Below are 24,587 nucleotides of genomic sequence, written 5' to 3'. Positions count from 1 at the left end.
TTACACACAAACCCCCGGAACCCCGCCAAAGAGCACCTCAAAGGCAAGCAAGTCAGCAAAAACGGCAAGAAATTTCCACCTCATATTTGGTCCAAAACACTTTTGTCCATTATTAGAGCTTCACAGCAATGGGCCCAAAACCGTCAACTCACCCGCAAAGAAGTACAACACCCCCACAAGTGCTGAGTCTTTCTTCATTGTGCGTAATCCAGCACTCTGCTTGGAGGGAAATCGCAGTCTGGAGGAGGAGGATAGAGGAGCATGTTCTTCAGAACTTGTGAACCTGAGGAATGTAGACTGCGGCACCTTCAAATCAATAAGCAAACAAGTGAAGACAGTTCTGATGATGGTCTTGTTTTTGGGATTAGGTGATTAAAGTTTGAATTAAATTAACTGTGCAAAACAAAGAAAGAGAGACACAAAGCACACAGGAATAAAAGTGAATAAGGACGAAAAAGAAAGTTCTTGATTGATTGTCTCATTTTCAGGGCTCGGTGTCAGGGAATAAGAACAAGATTTCGTCATCAAACTCTGCGAATTCAGGCTGGATGAGGTCAGTGGCACCGAACAGAGAAAAAATCCCCTCATCTACGTTGCTGTCCTCCTCGTCTTCATGCGGCGTGCTTTCTCGTACTTTGTAATCTGGTGGTATGAGGTGCTGATTCATCTTGATCATTGTCAGCCGCTCCACATTTTTGGGCGAGAGGCGGCTCCGTTTGGGAGTTACAATGCCACCAGCAGCACTGAAAACACGTTCAGAAGACACACTTGCGAGTGGGCAAGACAAATAGTTTATAGCCAGGTTGAAGAGCTGTGGCCACAATTGTTTTTTGCCATGCCAATACTGCAATGGCTCATCATTAAGGAAGACCTCTGTTGAGTCATTCAGATAGTCCTGCACCATCGACTCAAGGTCATCAACTGTTCCTCCACTTTGCTTACTTTTTGCTGTGCCTGTGACATTTTTTCGAGAACCATACCCCATCAAACTTAGCCAATCCTCCTCCCCAGCCACTGTTAGTGTTGTCATTGTGTGTGGTGCAGATGATCCAGTTGCCGGTGTCTTTAACGGCTGAGAGGTCACTTGTGCCCCAGCCACAGGTGCAGAAGTGGATTCTTGTGACTGCGGATGGCCTGCTGATGCTGATGCTGATGTACTGGCTTCTCCTTCAATAACCTGCCGTTCTTTTTCAAACCTCTTGGCTGACCAGGCTAACCAATGTTTGTACTTTTGAACATCTGCATCAGCGAAAGGAAAGAATGCGTTGTCTGCCAGCGCCTTTTTGTAGCGTGGATCCAGAATAGTAGCACAAATGTAATGCTGATCTGAGTTGATGTTTTTAAGACGTTCATCACCACGTAGGCGATGTAATAATTTCTCAGACAAAATGAAATGGTTTTTTTTTTTTTCATCTTTTTGAAACTCAGAAGAAACCGCCATCAGTTGGTGCTCCAGTATGCACAACAATGGGATAGCTTTTCCCAAATTACAGTCCTCCTGGCTGACTGCACGCGTGAAGAACTCAAAAGGACGAAGCATGTCTGTCAGGCTTTTAACTATGGCCCATTGCGCCTTACTCATCCGCAGGTCCTCCTTCTGAGATGTAGCCTCTGTCAAGAAATAGTGATCGAGTACCGTATACTGCTCATACAGACGCTCAAGCATGTAGAAGGTTGAGTTCCAACGTGTTGCCACCTCCTGGATGAGTGCTTTCACTGGCATTCCACGTTCAAGTAGCAGTCTCCGCAGATGCTTCCGGGCCTTAAAAGAATGGCTGAAATGGTTGCACATTTTGCGGCAGGTGGCCATTACCTCGAACGCTGGACTCTCTTTATCACTCAAGAATTTTTGAACTACCAGGTTGATACAGTGCGCCAAACACGGCACTCTAACATGGTCACCCTTCAACATGGCCTTAACTACATTGGCGCCATTATCCGTGGAAACATAACCAATCTTGCGTTTTAGGGGGGATAGCATTGTCAAGACCTTTTTGTCAAACTCTTCCAAAAGGTTTTCTGCTGTGTGACTTTTCTCCAAGCCAAACATGGCTAGTGTTGCATGTTTCCGAGCAGCTTTGAAAACTTGGTCCGGGTCAACACCTGCGTTTAGCTTTGCTATAACACCTGAAAAAGAGACCCAGTGTGCAGTGATGCACATGTAATCATCGCCTGGGCCACTGGTCCACATGTCTGTTGTCAGATGTATTGTGTGAACAGCACTCTTCTGCAAAGCTGCCCCAATCGCCTGCAGCACATCTTCATGTAGTGCTGGAACCGCAACTCTGGCAAAATAGAACCGGCTCGGAACCTTCCATTTAGGGCAGAGCGTTGCAACTAATTCAAGAAAACCTACCGCTTCTACAAAAGAAAAAGGTAGAAGGTCCACAGCTAGCATTTTAGCCAGCTTAGTGTTATACAGACGCGTCAGTGGGTGGTTGCGTTCATATGGCACGTCTGAAGTAAGCATTGTTCTAATGTTGCCCTGGACCAAGCATTTACGGGCTGATAATGACTTCGTTGACCCAATTTTGCTCGCTGGTGAACTTTTGTGCGTTGGTGTCTCACTCGCTCCAACACTCTTAGTGTGCCTCACATTGGGTGTGCTACTGACAGGGGTACTGGGTGTAAGGGAAGTGTTTGACACGTCTTCTTCCTGCTCGTCAACATCAGATGAAACATCAACGTTTCCTTGATTTTGGCCTTTCTTGATCGCAGCTAGGTGCGCAAACCATTGGACAGCGTGCTTTCTCTCAAGATGACCACTCTGGCCGCCGGTACCATAGTTGCTACCTGACTTACCACGACTAACTGCAAGCTTACAAAGGGTACAAATGGCAAACTTTGGATTTTTGGGACAAACAGTAAAGAAGTCCCAAACTGGGGACTTGAAGTGTCTGTGGGACCTGGAGGAGGCGGCGATACTGGTGGTGGTGGTCATGAAGCTAATGCCAGATGAAGTGGAGGATCTGGATTGGCCAACTTTTGTACGTTTTCCACTTTCACCGCCACTAATTAAGGTCGAGGTTGACGCAGGTCTCTTCTTGCCAGAAAGAAATATGGAAGCGGGACGAGTTGGTGTACTACTTAACTCCAATGATTGTGGTGTTTCCACTGCCTCCTCATCGACAACATCATCATCATCATCATCACGCGCAGCAGCTCTTCGGGCTAGGGTCAAAATGTCTGTTTGCTGCATGCCCGCTGGGGCTGCAGTGACCTTTATGATGACTGGGTCGTCGTTGGCAGAGTCTTCATCAGCAGCAGTATCCGCCACTTCTTGTTGAGCCTCATCACACTCCATAAGTCTGAGACTTTGGACGAGCTTCCTTTTACGCTTAAGTACCTTTGTTGGATCATGGTGTGCCTCACTCTCAGACGGCTGTGGTGCTGGTTCCCAAGTTTGATCCGTATCATCAGAAGGAGGTGTGCTTGAAGAGGATGTAGACACCACCCTTGATCTCTTCCTTGCTAGGGTTGTGGAAGACAATGAAGGATCAGCAGGAGGAGTGGCTTCCTCAAATGATACCTCGCCTTGATTGTCGATTTCCTGATGTGCCCCTACTTCGGGAGGAACAACTATTGTGGGCACTTGTGACCCTCCATGCACCTCTGCTTGCGCATCTCCTTGCGCTGCCTCTCCTTCCACATGTACTTGGGCTTGTACTTGCACATGTGATTGTTGTTGCGGCTGTGGTTGTTCAACACTCGTCAGATGAGCTACAACAACCTGTGTTGATTGAGGGACATTGCTGCTGCTTTCTTGCGATGAGCCAACATCACTGGTCGATGGTGATTGAAGAACTATACTGGCTGCCTCTGCAGCACTCAAGGGCTTGGACTTAAGTTGGCGTGGTGGTGGTGGTGGTGGCACTGAGCCCAATGGAGCGGGGGGGGGTGCTGCCAGCTTGGTCCCCAGCAGATCCCGCTGCTGCTGCTGCAGGCATACTTTTTTTTTTACTCCCAAAAAAAGGGGCGGGCGGCACACCAGTCTCCTTGGTAACTTGCTTCTTCTGCTCCTTACTGGCACCTTTCTTGCTAGAGGAGCTACGGGTTATTGGGGCCATCCTCTTCAGAGCAGGTCAGCAGGCAGCAGTTGCACGAGTTGCAGAGGGTTCTGTGTCCAGACGTGACGTCGCGTGACGTTATGCTGCACACACCGCTGCAGGACTTCTTCCTGGCACTGGTGGTTCTCTTGAGTCTTCTTGTGCACCTAAAAGCAATGGAAGACAGAGGAACATCAGTTCAGTTATACACCACAAAAATTCGACAAAACACAGAAAAATGAGCACAATCCCATGCCATCCTTGATGTTTACATTGAAGACACCCCACAGAAAGACTACGGACATGCAAGTATGCAACACTCACTACCCCTGGGCATAATGGATGAAAAGTAGGCAAAATAAGTGCAGGCCTCAGACACTGCCTCTCCTCAAAATGGCCCCTTACACCCCAGGCACATGTTGCCTGTACCAGCCAGCACTCAAGATGGCCACCACCACCACCCACATGGCCAGTCCACATCAACAGTACACCCCCAAAAAACAGAAAAACAGCCAGAAATCACCACAATCCAACGCCATCCATGATGTTTACATTAAAGAGAGTGAGACCACACCACAGGCACACTCAGTCCATGCACCACCCACCACCCCTGGGCAAAGGGCCCCACCAGCAGCCCCCCAAAAACGACAAAAAACAATAAAATAAGCACAATCCCAGCCCATCCATGGCCTCAATTATGTTTAAATTCAAGAAGACACCCCACAGAAAGACTAGGCCCATGCAACACTCACCACCCCTGGGCAAAGGGCCCCACCAGCAGGCCCAAAAAAACGACAAAAAACAATAAAATCAGCACAATCCCAGCCCATCCATGGCCTCAATGGTGTTTAAATTCAAGAAGACACCCCTCAGAAACACTAGGCCCATGCAACACTCACTACCCCTGGGCATAATGGATGAAAAGTAGGCAAAATAAGTGCAGGCCTCAGACACTGCCTCTCCTCAAAATGGCCCCTTACACCCCAGGCACATGTTGCCTGTACCAGCCAGCACTCAAGATGGCCACCACCACCACCCACATGGCCAGTCCACATCAACAGTACACCCCCAAAAAACAGAAAAACAGCCAGAAATCACCACAATCCAACGCCATCCATGATGTTTACATTAAAGAGAGTGAGACCACACCACAGGCACACTCAGTCCATGCACCACCCACCACCCCTGGGCAAAAGGCCACACCAGCAGCCCCCCAAAAACGACAAAAAACAATAAAATAAGCACAATCCCAGCCCATCCATGGCCTCAATTATGTTTAAATTCAAGAAGACACCCCACAGAAAGACTAGGCCCATGCAACACTCACCACCCCTGGGCAAAGGGCCCCACCAGCAGGCCCAAAAAAACGACAAAAAACAATAAAATCAGCACAATCCCAGCCCATCCATGGCCTCAATGGTGTTTAAATTCAAGAAGACACCCCTCAGAAACACTAGGCCCATGCAACACTCACTACCCCTGGGCATAATGGATGAAAAGTAGGCAAAATAAGTGCAGGCCTCAGACACTGCCTCTCCTCAAAATGGCCCCTTACACCCCAGGCACATGTTGCCTGTACCAGCCAGCACTCAAGATGGCCACCACCACCACCCACATGACCAGTCCACATCAACAGTACACCCCCAAAAAACAGAAAAACAGCCAGAAATCACCACAATCCAATGCCATCCATGATGTTTACATTAAAGAGAGTGAGACCACACCACAGGCACACTCAGTCCATGCACCACCCACCACCCCTGGGCAAAAGGCCACACCAGCAGCCCCCCAAAAACGACAAAAAACAATAAAATAAGCACAATCCCAGCCCATCCATGGCCTCAATTATGTTTAAATTCAAGAAGACACCCCACAGAAAGACTAGGCCCATGCAACACTCACCACCCCTGGGCAAAGGGCCCCACCAGCAGGCCCAAAAAAACGACAAAAAACAATAAAATCAGCACAATCCCAGCCCATCCATGGCCTCAATGGTGTTTAAATTCAAGAAGACACCCCTCAGAAACACTAGGCCCATGCAACACTCACTACCCCTGGGCATAATGGATGAAAAGTAGGCAAAATAAGTGCAGGCCTCAGACACTGCCTCTCCTCAAAATGGCCCCTTACACCCCAGGCACATGTTGCCTGTACCAGCCAGCACTCAAGATGGCCACCACCACCACCCACATGACCAGTCCACATCAACAGTACACCCCCAAAAAACAGAAAAACAGCCAGAAATCACCACAATCCAATGCCATCCATGATGTTTACATTAAAGAGAGTGAGACCACACCACAGGCACACTCAGTCCATGCACCACCACCCCTGGGCAAAAGGCCACACCAGCAGCCCCCCAAAAACGACAAAAAACAATAAAATAAGCACAATCCCAGCCCATCCATGGCCTCTATTATGTTTAAATTCAAGAAGACACCCCACAGAAAGACTAGGCCCATGCAACACTCACCACCCCTGGGCAAAGGGCCCCACCAGCAGGCCCAAAAAAACGACAAAAAACAATAAAATCAGCACAATCCCAGCCCATCCATGGCCTCAATGGTGTTTAAATTCAAGAAGACACCCCTCAAAAACACACTAGGCCCATGCAACACTCACTACCCCTGGGCATAATGGATGAAAAGTAGGCAAAATAAGTGCAGGCCTCAGACACTGCCTCTCCTCAAAATGGCCCCTTACACCCCAAGCACATGTTGCCTGTAGCAGCCAGCACTCAAGATGGCCACCACCACCACCCACATGGCCAGTCCACATCAACAGTACACCCCCAAAAAACAGAAAAACAGCCAGAAATCACCACAATCCAATGCCATCCATGATGTTTACATTAAAGAGAGTGAGACCACACCACAGGCACACTCAGTCCATGCACCACCCACCACCCCTGGGCAAAAGGCCACACCAGCAGCCCCCCAAAAACGACAAAAAACAATAAAATAAGCACAATCCCAGCCCATCCATGGCCTCAATTATGTTTAAATTTAAGAAGACACCCCACAGAAAGACTAGGCCCATGCAACACTCACCACCCCTGGGCAAAGGGCCCCACCAGCAGTCCCAAAAAAAAGACAAAAATCAGCACAATCCCAGCCCATCCATGGCCTAAATGGTGTTTAAATTCAACAAAACAGTTGTATCATGCACCCCTAACCAACCCTGGTCCTACTGGATACTGTGGCTACCCACAATATAATTTATTTAATGTTCTGAAAAAGTTCCAAAATTTTACTTGCAGCAACTGTAATGCCCCAAACAAACTTACTTGTGAAAGTTGATTTCTAATCCAAAAGTGATCCAAAGACAGTCAAAAAGGCCTCAAATCCAAATATCCAGCAGCACCCACAAAAAGTAATCCTTCCAGCTCCAGATCCAAATGAAAGTGACCAGGAGATGGACAAAGCACTGGGAGGAGCCTGCTGGACAGGAACAGGAAGTTGGAGACTGTGGGGCACTTCCTTCCTCCCCCCCCCCAAAATGGACTCCTTGCAAAAAAAAAAAGCCATGCAAATGTCAACCTGAGGAGTGATTCTGATAAAAATCATAATTTTCTGAAGGTTTATCCTGTTTGCTGGTGATTTTCTTGTGCGAAATTGCAAAATCTCTATTTCGCAAGTGCGAGATTGTTCCTTTCCGCCGCAACTACGTGTTCGCAATTGCGAACTCTCGCGAGGTGTGCTGTGCAAGGTGGCAAGCCGCGAGTACGTATTCGCGGGCGACAAACTCCCGCGGGAACACGCAGCAAGATCTAAAATGGCGCGTCACTCGCAAAGAAAAACAACTCGGCAAACGCTAAAATGACGGAAAGTGAACGCCGTGCACCACGCCGCGCGCCGCAACCAAGCAAAAAATCCGCCGCGAGCGGATTCACGGATTTTCGACAAATTCGCGAGCGTTCGCGGATTGCGGATTTGCCGAAAATCCGAAAAATCCGCGAGCGGAGCGGATTTTACGCCCATGCTTAGTATTGAGGCATTGGGGGAGAGGAACGAGTTTTTCAATGCAGGGTATTCCTGTTGGACGATCGCTCATAGCGTTGCAATCGTACAGCAGGAATGACCCCACTAGACCCCGGCGGGGGGGGCAGAAAAGCCCACTTGAGCAAGGGATTTAAAAAATAAATAAAATGGTCGCTTCCAGGGGGCATTTTTTTTTTAATGGGTATTCTGCCACCTGAGCAGCCCATTTATTTGGCCTTTCTGCCCCAGAGGGCAGAAAACCTCACTAGACACCTGGGAGTATTTTAAAATTTAAATGGAAGCAACCCCTTGGGCAAGGGTCGCTTCTGGGGGGTATATTTTTTATGTGTAATCTGCCCGGCCCATTTTTGTGGCTTTTCTGTCCCCAGGGGGGAGCAGAAAACCGCACTAGACACTAGGGAGTTCTTTAAAATTAAAATGGAAGCAACTCCTTGGGCAAGGGTCACTTCGGGGGGGAAACATTTTTTTGTGTGTGTATTCTGCACCCCCCCCCTCTCCTGGGGTCAGATCTGCCCTTTTTTTGGATTTGCAGAAAACCCCACTAGACACCAGGGACTTCTTTAAAATTAAAATGGAAGCAACCGCTTGGGCAAGGGTCGCTTCCAGGGGGCAGATTTTTTTATATGTGTATTCTGTCCCCCCTGGGGGCAGATCGGCCCGTTACTAGGGATTTTGTTTTGTGTGTAATGGAAGCAACATGATTGCTTCCAAGGGGTAAAATTTGGTTAATGTTTTTTCTGCCCCTCCTGGGGACAGATCTGCCCCTTTTTTTGGCCTTTCTGCCCTAGACAGGAGGGGCTAGGCAGAGAACCGTACCAGGCACAAGGGATTTATTTATTTTGCAGGGGGAGTACATTTTGTTTACTATTTTCTGCCCCACCTTGGAGACAGAAGGGCCTGGTAGGCAACCTCACCCAATCCCTTGGGCAAGATCACCCCTCATTTTTCTCTGCCCTTTTTGAAGGCCCGTCTGGCAAATTGACCATTTGGTAGTGACATAGCGTGTTATAATGTTAATTGTTTTATTTCTTGTGAATTGCAATTGTAATGCTTTATTTCTCCCTTTTGCTCTTTAGACTGTTCCAGGATGTGGTTTTGTTACTGGTGGTTCTGCTGTTTGTGAAGCTGCATGTGTTTGGTAAGGAACCTTTTTTTGTACAATGTAAATGAGTTTCATTTCTCTGCATGAATGTGTTTTTTGTCAATGGTGTAATAATAGCAGTATGTTTGGCTTCTGTTTTTTGAGTGTCAAAAACATTTTGCATTTGTCCTCGATGTGTATTTTGTTTTCTTGTGAGTAATTGGTTTTGTGTTTTTCTTTCTAGTGGGATATCGTTGGTTTTTGCTGTCTCTGCAGAGTAGGTGCTGGTGAGTGTAGCTGTCTCTTGCAAGTGAATTGTGTAATGTGTGGGTATTTAGCTGCGAGGCTTCCCGTTGGAAGTGCTGACCTCTGGGTTGCCTCAGGCATGGTGCAGCCAGCATTGCCAGACTTTACAGGTGTTCCAGGGTGTAGAGTGAATACTGAAAACTTTTTGCCAATAATTTTTTTCCAGTTGTTTATGGATGATCTATTTTTTGCAGAGATTGTTGAGCAGACTAATTTGTATGCCGAACAGTTTTTGAGGGACAACAGTGACATCCTTAGGCCCCACTCTAGAGCTACTCAATGAACGCCCACAAATCTGGAAGAGATGAAGAAGTTCTTGGGTTCTTGAGATCACCCTGATTGTGACCGTTCTTTTAAGATTCGGCCTGTCATTGATCACTTTATAGATCGATTTTCCGAGATCTATGCTCCAGGGAATGAAATAGCAGTAGATGAGTCTTTGGTCTTGTTCAAGGGCCGCTTAGTTTTAGGCAATACATTCTTAGTAAGAGGGCACGCTATGGAATGAAGATGTATATGTATATGCTGTGTGACAGTAGGACTGGATATGTCTCTAATTTCAGGGTGTACACCGGTAAGGAATACAGGATTAACACCCCTGGTTGTCCGTCCCCTTTTGGAGTGACTGAGAAAATTGTATGGGAACTTGGTAGAACACTTTTTAACAAAGGTCACAATGTATATGTAGATAGCTTTTACACTGGTGTGCGGTTGTTCAGGCAATTAGCCAAAGTTGACGCTGTTGCTTGTGGCACAATCCACTCTAACCGTAAAGGTTTCCCGAAAGAACTTGTTTGTCAAAAGTTTGTGCAGGGACAGTGCAGTGCGTTGCAAGGAACTTCTAGCTGTGAAGTTTTCAGACAGAAGAGATATCTACATGCTGACTACCATCCATGATAAAAGCACTTCACCTGTAACTGTTTGAAGTCAGGTTACTGAAGCGTGCAAACCTGTGTGCATTTTAGACCGTAAGTATGGGCGAAATTTGCGAATTCGTGGTCCGCGAATTCGTGCGAAATTGCAAAAAAAGTCCGCGAGTTCGCGAATTTCCCCGCGAACTCGCGGATTTTTGTGCCATTTGCACAAATATGTGACCACGTGTGCCTGTAACTTTGCCAGCGTGTCAAAGGCACCGAGGTCCCTTGAGTGAGCTGGCCATTATAGTGGGAACGGGCTTGAAGACATTTCATACCGCTAGTGTGTGGTGGATGGGGCCAAATGGGCGGGGCTTCTATGCGAGTTCACATGCATCTTGTTTATAAAGGGTCAGAGACCGAGCAGAGCACAGATGAGGAGAAAGCAGCCTCCTGGTCACAGGAGCTACACGGGGATGGCGCTCAGGAAACTCATGGATGCAAAAATAAGTTTTGCACTGGACCCCGGAATCCTTCAGATGTCCAAGATAGCTCTGCTGCGTGTGTTGGTACAAAGCCATTCTGATCCTGCTCAGTGGGTTCAGTCGCATGCAGCTGCTGCTGCTGGCAATGTCCCATCTCATACTAAACTGCCCCGTACAGGCATATGCTGGCGCTGGGCAGTAGGGTGCAGTGGCATGCGGGTGCTCCACGCCTGGTACATGCGCATACCGGTGCCAGGGGGGACACGTGTTTATTGGTGCTGTGTAGCAAGTTATGACTTTACATTTTGGCTGCACCAGACGGTGGTACCACCTACGGATCAGGAGCATCCAGGCACCAGACTTCATGGTGCAAGAGCATAATGGTGCTGTGTGGTACGGGTATATATGTACTGGGGGCAGGGGGACACTTAGCACAATGTGTGCTCACACCCAGAGGGCTCCCAGGCAATTGAGCACAAATGATTTTCACACTGAGAGGGCTTTGGGGCAGTTCAGCAGCACAGGGGCTCACACCCACTGGGCCCCGGGGCAGTTCAGTAGCGCGTTGGCTCACAACCCCATGGCAGCTCAGCAGCGCAGGGGCTCACACCCACAGGGCTCCCGGGCAGTTTAGCAGCGCCACCTTCTGGTTCATCACTGCCACCCTCTGGTTCATCACAGCTCCCTCTGGTTTACCACTGCCACCCTCTGGTTCATCACAACACCCTCTGGTTCACCACTGCCACCCTTTGGATCATCACTGTCACCCTCTGGTTCATCACTGCCACCCTCTGGTTCATCACTGCCACGCTCTGGTTCATCACAGCACCCTCTGGTTCACCCCTGCCACCCTCTGGTTCACCACTGCCACCCTCTGGTTCACCACTGCCACCCTCTGGTTCATCACAGCACCCTCTTGTTCACAACTGCACCTTCTGTTTCATCACAGCACCCTCTGGTTCACCACTGTAGATTATGGGGAGAAATCTGTGCTCACACCCAGAGGGCTCCCAGGCAATTGAGCACAATTGATTTTCACACTGAGAGGGCTTTGGGGCAGTTCAGCAGCACGGGGGCTCACACCCACTGGGCCCCGGGGCAGTTCAGTAGCGCGTTGGCTCACAACCCCATGGCAGCTCAGCAGCGCAGGGGCTCACACCCACAGGGCTCCCGGGCAGTTTAGCAGTGCCACCTTCTGGTTCATCACTGCCACCCTCTGGTTCATCACTGCTACCCTCTGGTTCACCACTGCCACCCTCTGGTTCATCACTGCCACCCTCTGGTTCACCACTGCCACCCTCTGGTTCACCACTGCCACCCTCTGGTTCACCACTGTCACCCTCTGGTTCATCACAGCACCCTCTGGTTCACCACTGCCACCCTCTGGTTCACCAATGACACCCTCTGGTTCACCCCTGCCACCATCTGGTTCATCAGAGCACCCTCTGGTTCACCACTGTCACCCTCTGGTTCACCACTGTCACCCTCTGGTTCATCACTGCCACCCCCTGGTTCATCTCTGTCACCCTCTGGTTCACCACTGCCACCCTCTGGTTCACCCCTGCCACCCTCTGGTTCATCACTGCCACCCTCTGGTTCATCACTGCCACGCTCTGGTTCATCACAGCTCCCTCTGGTTTACCACTGCCACCCTCTGGTTCATCACAACACCCTCTGGTTCACCACTGCCACCCTTTGGATCATCACTGTCACCCTCTGGTTCATCACTGTCACCCTCTGGTTCATCACTGCCACGCTCTGGTTCATCACAGCACCCTCTGGTTCACCACTGCCACCCACTGGTTCATTACTGCCACCCTCTGGTTCATTACTGCCACCCTCTGGTTCGCCACTGCTACCCTCTGGATCATCACTGCCACCCTCTGGTTCATCACTGCCACCCTCTGGTTTGCCACTGCCACCCTCTGGATCATCACTGTCACCCTCTGGTTCATCACTGCCACCCTCTGGTTCATCACAGCACCCTCTGGTTTACCAGTGCCACCCTCTGGTTGATCACTGCCACCCTCTGGTTCATCACTGCCACGCTCTGGTTCATCACTGCCATCCTCTGGTTCATCACAGCACCCTCTGGTTCACCACTGCCACCCTCTGGTTCATCACTGCCACCCTCTGGTTCATCACAGCTCCCTCTGGTTTACCACTGCCACCCTCTGGTTCATCACAGCTCCCTCTGGTTTACCACTGCCACCCTCTGGTTCATCACAACACCCTCTGGTTCACCACTGCCACCCTTTGGATCATCACTGTCACCCTCTGGTTCATCACTGCCACCCTCTGGTTCATCACTGCCACCCTCTGGTTCATCACAGCACCCTATGGTTCACCCCTGCCACCCTCTGGTTCACCACTGCCACCCTCTGGTTCACCACTGCCACCCTCTGGTTCATCACAGCACCCTCTTGTTCACAACTGCACCTTCTGTTTCATCACAGCACCCTCTGGTTCACCACTGTAGATTATGGGGAGAAATCACACCTGCCCTGCCTCAACCGGGGGCTGGTTAATGTGTTACTGAATTTGAAGTCCGGCACCTGCTTCCTTATCTGTAAGTGCTTCTTGTTGTGGTTTAATTTTTGTGACAGCCTGGAGCATTGTGCCATACTTGTAACTATTCTCTGACCCTGCTTCGAGGGTCAGAGCAGGGTCAGAGAATAGTTGCAAGTAGGCAACAACTCTGGAGGCGCCGCTCAGGGGGCACTTACAGGGTTACAGCAGGTGCCCAAGTTGAAGTTAACTTCTTTGTAACCATTTTGTAAATGGTTACAAAGAAATTAGCTTTAACTTGAGCATCTGCTGTAACCCTGTAAGTGCTTCATGTACTTCAGTTTTTGAAAATTCATCCCGAACGTGAATTCGTGGATTTTTCTGCAATTTCGCGAGATTCGCGGACTGCGAAATTGCAGAAAATCCGCAAATTCCGCGAACGGAACGGATTTTACGCCCATGCCTAATAATAGGCACATGGGTAGATCAGCGGTTGGAACCTTCCACTGCTCTTCGTAAGGCTTACATTTGGTACAAGAAGTTGGCTATCCATCTTTTCCACTTGGCAACCTTTAATGCTTTTGTTGTATTCAAGGATTGTTGTCCTGAGTCAAAGATGACTTTTGCTAAGATTCAGGAGTCTGTAATAGGCAGCCTTGTTGTAGTGGAATAGGCAAGTGTTCCTAGAGTTGAAGTGGTGGAGGATGTGGCTGGAATAAAAGATTGCCACTTTCCTACCTAATCACATTCCTCCCACGCCCTCAAAAGACTTTCCCAGTAGGAGATATAGAGTCTGTTGGCAAAGAGGTACATGGAAGGAGACTTGTATGTACTGCCCTGAGTGTTCTTCTAATCCTACGCTGTGTGTGCCTGCTTGTTTTAGAATGTACCACACACAAAAGAATTTTTGAGAGCATCTATGAGTGGTAAATTGAACTGCCTGGTCTCTATTGTTTTATATTTTTTGTTTAGTTTCAAGGTTGGCATTTGTGCAATGTATTTAGTTTCATATATTGTGTTAGTAGATTTGTATCTAATTGCAATTTGTTTGTGTTTTCGGTTTTGTATAAAAAGTCCTAAATGTGATGGCGGTGTCTGTAGGCTGGCACTTGGCTAGTGGTGTGCGTGGACCGGCGCTTGGCTGGCGGTGTGCATGGACTGGCGCTTGGCTGGCGGTGTGTGTAGAGTGGCGCTTGGTTGGTGGTGTGTGTGGACTGGTGCTTGGCTGGCAGTGTGCGTGGAATGGTGCTTGGCTTACAGTGTGCGTAGATTGGCACTTAGCTGGCTGTGTGCATGGATTGGTGCTCGGCTGGGGTGTGCGTGTACTGGTGGTTAGCTGGCGGTGTGTGTGGACTGGTGCTTGGCTGGTGGTGTGTGAATAGTGACTTGCTGCTGATCAATGCACACACTGCTAGCCAACCATCACTCCATGCAATCCGTAAGCTGGTGTGGTGTACAGACCTTTTCGGACATGGGATACTGACACCCACAATCTCAATGTCGACCAACAACTACACCACTTTAACAACATTATCTCCAGCGTTCTGGATAAAGTGGCACCTTTAAAACCAGCTACTCATCCCCCCAAAAGCGCTACTGCTACTACTGAATGGTACTCCCCGGCCCTACGTACCAAAAAGAGCGGATGCACAAAACTGGAGCGCACCTGGCGACTCACTCATTTAGAACAAGACAGAATTAAATACAAATGTGCCCTAGCAGTGTACCACAATAACATAAAAATAGTACGCAAAATGCACACTACCCAACAATTAGAGAAGGCTGGATCCAACTCCAGGGAACTATTTAAAATCGTAAAAGCCTACTCTAGCCCATCGGCATGGATACTGCGGAATCCCCCTCACAGTCCATATGCAACAATGTTGCGGAACATTTCATTCATAAAATTGATTCCATCTACGAGAAAATTATTGCGGCTAATTCCTCTGCCCTTCCCCCCACGGCCTGCCCTCCGGACACTTACGCCACATCTGCCCAACTCCACACCTTTCCTCAGCTTTATATGAAGGAAGTTACTTTCCTTATAGAATCCATGACATCTGGCTCACCCGTGGATATCATCCCTGTCAGGATTTCTGCTAAATTTGCGGAGCAACTAGCTCCCCCGATCTGCTCTATTCTAAATTGCTCCCTTAGGGAAGGCCGCCTGCCATCGGCATGGAAGGATGCGCAAATTAGACCCATACGGAAAGACCCCAAGGTCCCGACCACCGAAATCAATAATTATCGACCCATATCCCTTCTACCCCTACAGTCAAAACTCATCGAGAAACATATTAATAGACACCTGGCTAATTATCTGGAAACTCATCAATTACTAGATATCTCCCAATCAGGATTTCGGGCTAAACATAACACCGAGTCCGCCCTTATTGAGGTCACCGATAATATACGCATGGCTGCTGATAAGGGTCAAGCTGCACTTTTGGTGCTGCTTGACCTGTCAGCAGCATTTGATACTATCTCACATCACATCCTTCTGGAAAGGCTTCAAGGCCTAGGCATTCAGGGTCAAGCGCTGAGTTGGATTACCAACTTTCTTACAGATAGAACACAAACAGTCACCATGGGATCTTACACATCTGCCACTACCAAAGTGAGCAAGGGAGTCCCGCAGGGATCCTGCCTAAGCCCAACCCTTTTCAATATATATGTCACCCCCCTGGCCAGACTCATGAGATCTCTGGGATTCACTCCAGTTTCATACGCTGACGACACCCAGCTCCTTCTAACATTTGACAAAAACACACCCAACATCGATCTGTTGTTCGCCGAGGGCATGAAATCTATCGCTGCTTGGATGCGTAACAACTATCTACAACTTAACGGGGGCAAATCAGAGTGTAGTGTAGTTCCTATTATCCCAATAGGCTCTGCGCATTGGAATAATATCTTCAATAGTATAGACCTAGGGCAGAGGTTAACTAGGTCTTCTACCGACGATATTAGACTTAAAGTTTTGTGTTTGCCTGCTAGCTCAGAGTTCACTAGAAACTTTCTCGAATAGGCAAGGAGGATTTTAACCTCCCTGGATAGACAAGAAGGGATTTAGTTTCTGACAACCATAGAACATGACAACTTTGCTCTCCCCTAATCAAGAGTGTATCTCTAGAGTCGTGTGAAAACAATAGACAACTTATTTTACTCAGTCAGTACGTGCATTCTTAGTTTCACCAGTTTGTAGAGAAATAAGAGATGGGCGTGGTTCAATAAAAGATGTTATTTATTGATCAGTCTCTTTTCTCATACAAGAGAAATGAATCGCTATTATTGCAATACTTGTAGTTAAGTAAAGTGCATACAGTAGAGACAGAATTATAAAATAATACTGTAAAAGCATTGATATGGTTTCTGAGCCATATGATACTTTAAAATGGATAAAATAGATACATACATATATACATTTGACTAATCGTACTCAACTGGTGCTTCTAACCACGCCTACCCCAATGTACCTGACCTAAGCCTAATACGTGGGCGGGAGTAGATAAGTAGCAGTTTAAGTTAAGTTTGTTTTGCCATGGGGCTGATTCGAGAATTCTCTGCAAGGGGTTATTCAGTTCTGTACCTGAGATCTAGAGTGATGGAGGGCTGGTATCTCTTATCCCAGGTCTTGATATTCCAGCTGCCTGCGAGGGCTGCTTGGAAGCGCCGGAGCTGGATTTCTCAGCAGGAGAAAGGCAGCGTCTCCTTCTCAGCGCGTCAGGAAGGCGGGGCAGCGTCTGTGGGCTTCGCTCTCTGCTGGGCTCCTCAGCACGTCTCGCTGCTCCGATCTCGTCACCACCGCATGTGTTTGCTTAAGGCAATGTCGGTAATATTTATACCTGAAAGGTGCCGAGATTGACGTAAGGATGGACATATATACGTCAATAAGGATGTCATATGAACGGGCTCGTTCGCACATTCTTTGCTGAAGTTCTCGGTGAAATCAAAACAATGGCTATGGGAATTTCCCAGGTCGCTGTAGGTTTGATTTGTTTTGAGAACTCCGTATGCCTTATCAGGGGCTGGAGGAATATTGCTTGTCTAATTAGATGGCATGCGTTATGACCTAATCAGATAATGCGCTTCTGTGCCGTGGTGTGGCTTAATCAGATACCGGTTTTTGCACCGTTGGATGACTGCTAGTTAATTATTAACCAAACCAGGGTCAGGAATAGGGGAATCGATACAGTACCTATAGGAATACATCACACCCACTCCACGTAGACTATGTCCATATTTACAAATTTAGGCATAGTGAATATCAGTAGCGTTTGTGTATACCGTACCACCCCAAAATACATTTATATGCATTCCGAAAATTGGATTTTATAAAATATACGAAACACAATCACATGTACTGTCACGTATACTATAAGCACAAGCAGTCTAATAATGCTACTCATATGTTAAAAATTCAGCATAATCTAAATGCGAAAACCACAAATGAAATGGCTCTTAATACAGAAAAAAAAGTGCGAGACCATTTCATCACAATCATAAATTTATGTATAACAGTGCTAGCATAGCGAATGTCTTGTGACTACCTAAAAATAGAAATTTAGTTCTCTAAGAATAACGTCTACTTTAAGCAGAAGATAAGTGTCCCACAAATCGTAAATATTGTCGAATTGGGGAAAAAGTTCTTGCAGTCTGAAAAAAAACTATGAGAAAAATTTTTCATATCGCTTTTCTTCAAAAAGTTGAAGGCCAAATTCAGCATGTAGGGAACTCCAAGTGCTAGTTTGCTCAAAGTTATTCCTGCTGCTCTGGTGAAAACATCATATTATTTAGACTGTTGAAAAAACTTTCAACAGCTTCTTGCGTAAGTTCCACTAATTCGGAAAAGGTTGTTACCATGCATTCATGAGCCTGAGCATGTTTGCCTCCATTGATGTTTGGATCAGCATAGCTGACTGAAGGTCGTACCTGATCGATGCTGCTTTCATCTTGTACTTCACTACCCCTCAATCGTAGTGGTGAAGACTCCACGAATGCCGTCATCAGGATTGGTAGCCGCTGGGGACAGCACAATGCATGAGCCGTTACCGGACCCAACAAGGTATCTGCGTCCATTGGCACATCCGATTGTAGTGCCAGACAGGTGTCCAACACGCATTCTTTGCCGCATAGCAAGCACCTTAATACAGGCATAACACAACTTTGCCACATTGGTCTAAATGAAAGAAACCAAGTCATGTTCAGGTCTCTAAGCCGGGATAGTCCAAGGATTTTAGTTACCCGGTCCCGGTAGCCAATGGCTAGGATCATTTCTTCCCTTGTCGCAGGTGTTTTGTCTGTGACATGGTTTGCCATAGCGAAATAACAGGATCAAAAATAGAATACCCGCTACTAGTCCTAAAAGGAGAGGAAGTCCGCCAAAAATGGAATGGACAAAGTCTGGAAAAATATCCAGGATAGCTTTGAATGGAGTTAAAGCACCCGAAAACACTGCTTTAAATACACTGGAGATACCAGTGGTATCAGAAATATTTAAGATTTCGTTCAGTATTTCTGCTAAATGTATGGGGGAATTATTTGATAATAATGAATGAATCTCTTCTGTTGTCCTTGCAACTTGGAGATCATACGTTTCTTTTGATGACGTGAGCCTTGTCGGCGTCTGTAGGAGCACAGTCTTCATTCTGCTTAAAGTATCTATTCGAATAGAAGCAATTTTCAAATCGGTCCATAACCTTGCCTCCCTGTCTGCAGACTCGCTGGGGAACAATACATGTTCACAGCACATGACCTTCCTAGTCACAGTTATGAGATAAGGTTTTCCGGGCAGCAAACTACAACATCTGCGATCTACTATTAGAATGTAACTCCCGTTCGAGAGTCTCCTAAAGAATGGTTCTATTCGTGTTGCAGGTGTGCCTAGCTGGTAACATGAAAGGTTATTTGAAGTCCCTTCACAGGCTCCGTGCAAACTAATACCCTGACACAGAAGTGTACCGCTCAGTGATCTTGCACAATTATCGCCACTGAGAAACACTTTCTGGCCTTTATTGCTAACACATTCGTGTGTATAGGGCAAGTTCCATATTGACTTAATGTATCCTTTACCCAACCTTTCATACTGGCCTGCCTGTATATATTTTTGGCAGAATTGAAACTGGAAAGTAGTTATCGGAATATTTATTATCCCATGTATTATCCATTCAATGACAGGTCGTTCTGACATTGTCAATGGTAATCTCTCAAGTTTTTCAATGCTCAGAATTGTATAGTCAGCACCCTTCTGTGCCAAACTGATTTGTTTATCAGTGAGGTTAAAGATATTAAATAATGACGTTGTGTTGATTAAACGCCAAGGCACATAGTCAGAACGCAAATTTTGTAACGTCCAGCCAAGCTGTACAATAGAACGCAATTGGGACTGACCGTGTTGTAACATCAGTAAGTCTTGCGATATTATATCGATTGCTGAAGACACAATGCTGTCCAGAGAATATATTCTGGAGGACAGAGTCATTAACCCATTGTCCACCACAGAAAGTGATTTTTCCAAATTAATACGGTCAATTTCCCGTATTTTTTCTGCTGTCTCAATTTGAGTTACTTTCCAGACTTCGTTATAAGCTGCATATATGGAGGCCGCTATGAAACGTTTTTGACGCTGTTTGCGTGGTCCCAATATGAAATCACGCAAGTCAGCACCTTCTGTAAGTAAAGTTAGGTGTTGCTTAATTTCAGCCAGTGTGGATGTTTGTAGCCATGGAAGGCAGAGCTTGCCCACGCTGTAGGTGGTTACTTTCCCTGGATGTTGTCTTTGGGAATATCTAGGGTCTGGCCTAGTCAATGTGAACCCCTGTTCTTTGTTCAGGAATCTGTCTTGACAGTTATTTGTATCTGTGGGCCAGATCAACCATTTTTTCCATTCAGGATGTGTTCTGTTTTGGTTTAATATATGGTTTACGTCTATCTCAACATCTATAGAGCTATTACTGTTCACTGTTGGCTTTGGAATAGACGGTTTGTTCAAATCTTTGATTTTGGCTAAGCCAAGACAGGTAGTTTGTTGAATAGTGTCGTTCAAAAATATAATTTGTTCTGGGATCATGCAGGCTCTAAAGAATGATTCTATACCTTGTACTTGCCAATCTCTTGTACCCCAAACCGTTTATTGCTTCAATATTATTGTTCCAGAAATCAAACTCAAATGTATTCATTTGTTCAAAGAATGAATCGGAATATATCAATTTTGTGTTTGTAAGCATTGTCTTCATACCTGTCTTATTTGACAATTTGAAATAAAATGTTTCTGCATTACTTGTGTTAAACCCTGAAAAGTATGAATATTTATCATAAAATGTTTTTGAGCTATCTTTTGGAGGAGTAGCACAATGTTCCCATTGGTTATAATTTAAAACATTTCTAGGTTGAGCAGATTTATGTAGATATTGGTTACCATAATGGTTGTAGCAGAACATCTGATCATAATTAGACGAACCCTGCAAATAATCATGTTCTGTAAATTTAGCAGACATCACAAGATCAGACATCATATCAATAATACTTTCAAAGTCCCAATCATCCGCAAATGAGCTTGGTTTTACAAAGTCACTCAATGAGATCTTGAATTGGTGTGGATACTTCAGGATTTCAACCGGACCATATATTTCATAATCAGTTTTGTCCCATGCTACACCGCCTGGTATAGGATTGGCTGTGAAGTTCACTGAAGAAAGTTCTCTTTTCTCGATGTGTGAAGATGTGTGTGGCTTAAGGACCAAGTTGATTTTCTGGCTTGCTGTGTCCATTTTAGCATATTTTCCTTCAATGAAATGTCCCAAGCATAGTACTAAGATGAGCCAAAGAATGAGGATAAATGCACCGAAGGCCACCCAAAATTCAATCCATGGAGAGATCAGATAGGTTTCTTTCAGCTGTTGAAAAAGTTCCTTAGCTTTGTCTTTAAAAGTTTTTGTTGATGGCTGTTTCTTTGTTTCACTCAGGTCTTCAGATGAATCATCGAAGTTGATGAAGTAGCCGGATGCTGTTCTGTCAATTGTTCCAATTGCTTTTGGATTTTGCTTTCTTTCATTAGCAAAGTCTGCAGTTACATCATCATAGGTTGTTGTTTCTTGATGAAAAGTTTTAATTTGGGTTTTAAAAGGTTCAAGTTCCATTGCTTTGTTGCATAGTCCTTGTTGATTCACTGTAGATTTCCCAAATGTGATCAGTCTTCCAGTTTGAGCCTCTGTATTCGTAGCAAACATTGGTGTTCTGCTACTTCTCGGGAGTCCACTTGGCCTACTGTTTGTTATCGGCCACATGATTGTGGTTTAACCAGGTCGATGGATACAACTCGGTTCTCCTTTTTACCAGCAAGGGGCGGTAGTACTACTGATCTTGTCCCGTTGACAGACAAGACAGAAACTGCTTTTCTGTAAGAAGGCCCAAATTCCTTCTTTACCGCGATCTTCTCTCTGACTAGATCCCCGACTTTTGGAATCCAGACAGGCCTTGCTGGGACAGGTGGTTTCTCTTCAGTGGTTGTTGGCTGTTGTTTCAACTTTATGTTGCTCAGGTCTTTTCTTGTTTCATTTAAGTCCTGTAAAACAGCCAAACGATCTTTGATATCAAAGCTTTTGTCTTTAACCACTGAAGTCTGACTATCAAGATCTTGGATCATCATTCTAGTCCCGAACAATAGTTCGTACGGACTGAACCCTCTCAGAGAATTCCTTGGCAGGTTATTTAGACTACGTTGGACACTTATTAGATGTTTGACCCACCCAGTACCCGAACCTAATACCTTTTCCGTTATAGATTGCTTTATGTCTTGGTTTTTTCTTTACACCATCCCGTATCCCTCAGGAAGGAAGTGAGAAGAGTCCCGCTATGCTATGCTCATTTGGCCATGCTTCCCCATAAGCTTGAAGGCTAAAAGGAATACATTAGTCAAAACGTAGCATGCTCCTAGCGTATATGCCATTATAGACTCGCAAATCCTTTTATAACAGTCCAGACGTCAGCCGAGCGCTGGGGTCTACATTACAATTGAAAATTAGTCTTTTTATGTTAATATAACGCTTTTTTTTCATGATGGGGGCTTTCTTATTGTTGTTGTTTATCTGGAGTGAAATGCCATGGCAATAGTCCTCCCCGCTCGCCACTGCGATCTCTATTGCAGTCTGGGCAGTTTTTTACAAAAATGTGATGATGCAGGCTCATGCCTGGCCACCAGTACACTGATTGTAATTCTTCCAGAGAATCTTTTTGTTTAAGGTGTCTGAGACCCTCACCTATATGTGCGTCTGCTATTAACAAGCCTCTCCTGTCCGTGTTTGGAATCACTCTATCCCCCACTCCAGGGATTCGAGCAAAAGGGACTGAGTTTGCATTGATTATGTATGTATAATTGAGTGGATAATTGATCGGTAGTGCTGAACAGTCGCTTTTTGATGACGTTTTCACCGCCAGCACAGTTTCACCGTCAATGTGTTTTACTGTACGCTTTTTTTGTAGCTACAGAAGCCGGTGTAGTTGCTACCGCTGTGGCTGTCTCAGCCAATGAATTCCCTGCAACGTGAACGCCATCACGCTGATGACTCAGTGAATGTATCACGTGAGTTTTTGGTAGTTCTTTCTGTAAAAGAACTACTTGTTCCCAAAGCACTTTTTGCTTTATTGTTGCACCTGTGTCATCTTTATAACCGTTTTGAATCCTTTTCTGTAAATCGTTATTGTATGATTTGACGCAGTAATACGAATCGCACACAATAAGTGTCGGGAATTCGCGATCGGCATTATCTAGCGCCATTTTTAACGCTATTATTTCAGTTTGTTGTTCTGAATTATTTTCCACTGAGTGTGTTTTTGTAAGTAGAGGTCTTAATTTACCTCCGCGCCACACTTCTTTTACAATTTCGCATGTGGCCTTGTAAGCCAGCTCTCCCCAAACTGAGGGTTGAGCATGCCCGTCTGTATGTATTACACAGGCGTACTGTCGTAAAGGCAGAATGTCGATTGGCAGAGGGTATTCTTTCTCATATTCTAGATATTTTAATTCTTTCATTTCCGGGTCAAAATAGTATTTTACTTTGTCTGTAGCAACAGAATTTACCCATTGTATCCATTCTGGATTTAGTGCAGTTGTCGGTAAATTACATGGTGTTGTTAATGCCTCAAAAGCTGATTCTGCTGTTCTGACTGTAACCTGTCTACCGTCTGCTTGGTATTTTTCTTTATCTACAGCTGTTTGAACCGCATGAACAATGTTTTCCTTAATGCTGAACCTTTTTTCAGCTTCTGTGTACAAATGTGATTTGTATGCTATTGGTACCTTCTCTCCCTCATTAGAGGTCAGGTATGTGAATCCGCATCTTCCTGGGATGACTCGAATCACAAGGTTGCGTGTGTTGTCACGTGTTTGTAATTTTGTTTTAATTAACATGTCTGTTTGTAAAGATCTCAAAATTTCTGTGTGTTTTTGAGTCCAATTGATTCTTTTAAAATCTGGTTTTATTAGATCATAAAGGGGTTTGACCCTTTCTGCATAATTTATAATATAAGTTCTTCCGAAATTCAAGAAGCCTAGAATTGATTGTAGGTTTTTTAGTGTTCTGGGTGCTTGGATTACAGCACAATTCTCTAGGAAATTGTCAGCCAGGCTTTTGCCTTCACTTGATAGTTCATATCCTAAAAACAGGACTGTTAGATGGGCAATTCTTGACTTTTTAAAGTTAAATTTGTAACCCTCTGCTGCGAACCCAAGTATTATGGTGTTCACTCTCTTCAAGTGAGTATCCAAGTCATCGTCTGTTAGATAGATGTCGTCGACATAAGATAATGCCTCGTCATCATAGGTTTGTAGTAACTCTGTTACCCTCGCTGAGAATAACCCTGGGCTGTTCTTGAACCCCTGGGGCAAACGACAGAAATTCTTTTGCGTGCCATTTATTGAGAACGCCATCAAATATCTGCTCTCTGGTGCTATATTTTGACAAAAGAAACAGTGAGAAATGTCTAAGGTTGTTTTGTATTTTTTGCGCACTATGTTATTCATTAGTGCAGCACTGTGCGAGTTTTGTACTGCAAATGTTTTGCAACATGAGTTAAGGTGTCTGTAGTCCAAAACAAGACGATATGAATTGTCTGGCTTGCAGACAGGAAACAAAGGGTTGTTCATTTGTGAGGTGCAGGTTTCAATCACCCCCTGGTATTCAAGTTGATCTAGGATCTCTTTTACCTGTTTTTTAGCTTCTTGCTTAATCGGGTACTGCCTCTGTGCAGTAGGTTGTGATTTTAACTGGATTTTGTGAGGAGAGTCCTCATCCCATCCCACATGATTT

This window comes from Lissotriton helveticus, chromosome 12, assembly GCF_964261635.1.
Source record: "Lissotriton helveticus chromosome 12, aLisHel1.1, whole genome shotgun sequence".
Taxonomy (NCBI): domain Eukaryota; kingdom Metazoa; phylum Chordata; class Amphibia; order Caudata; family Salamandridae; genus Lissotriton; species Lissotriton helveticus.
This window is presented reverse-complemented; position numbering follows the sequence as displayed.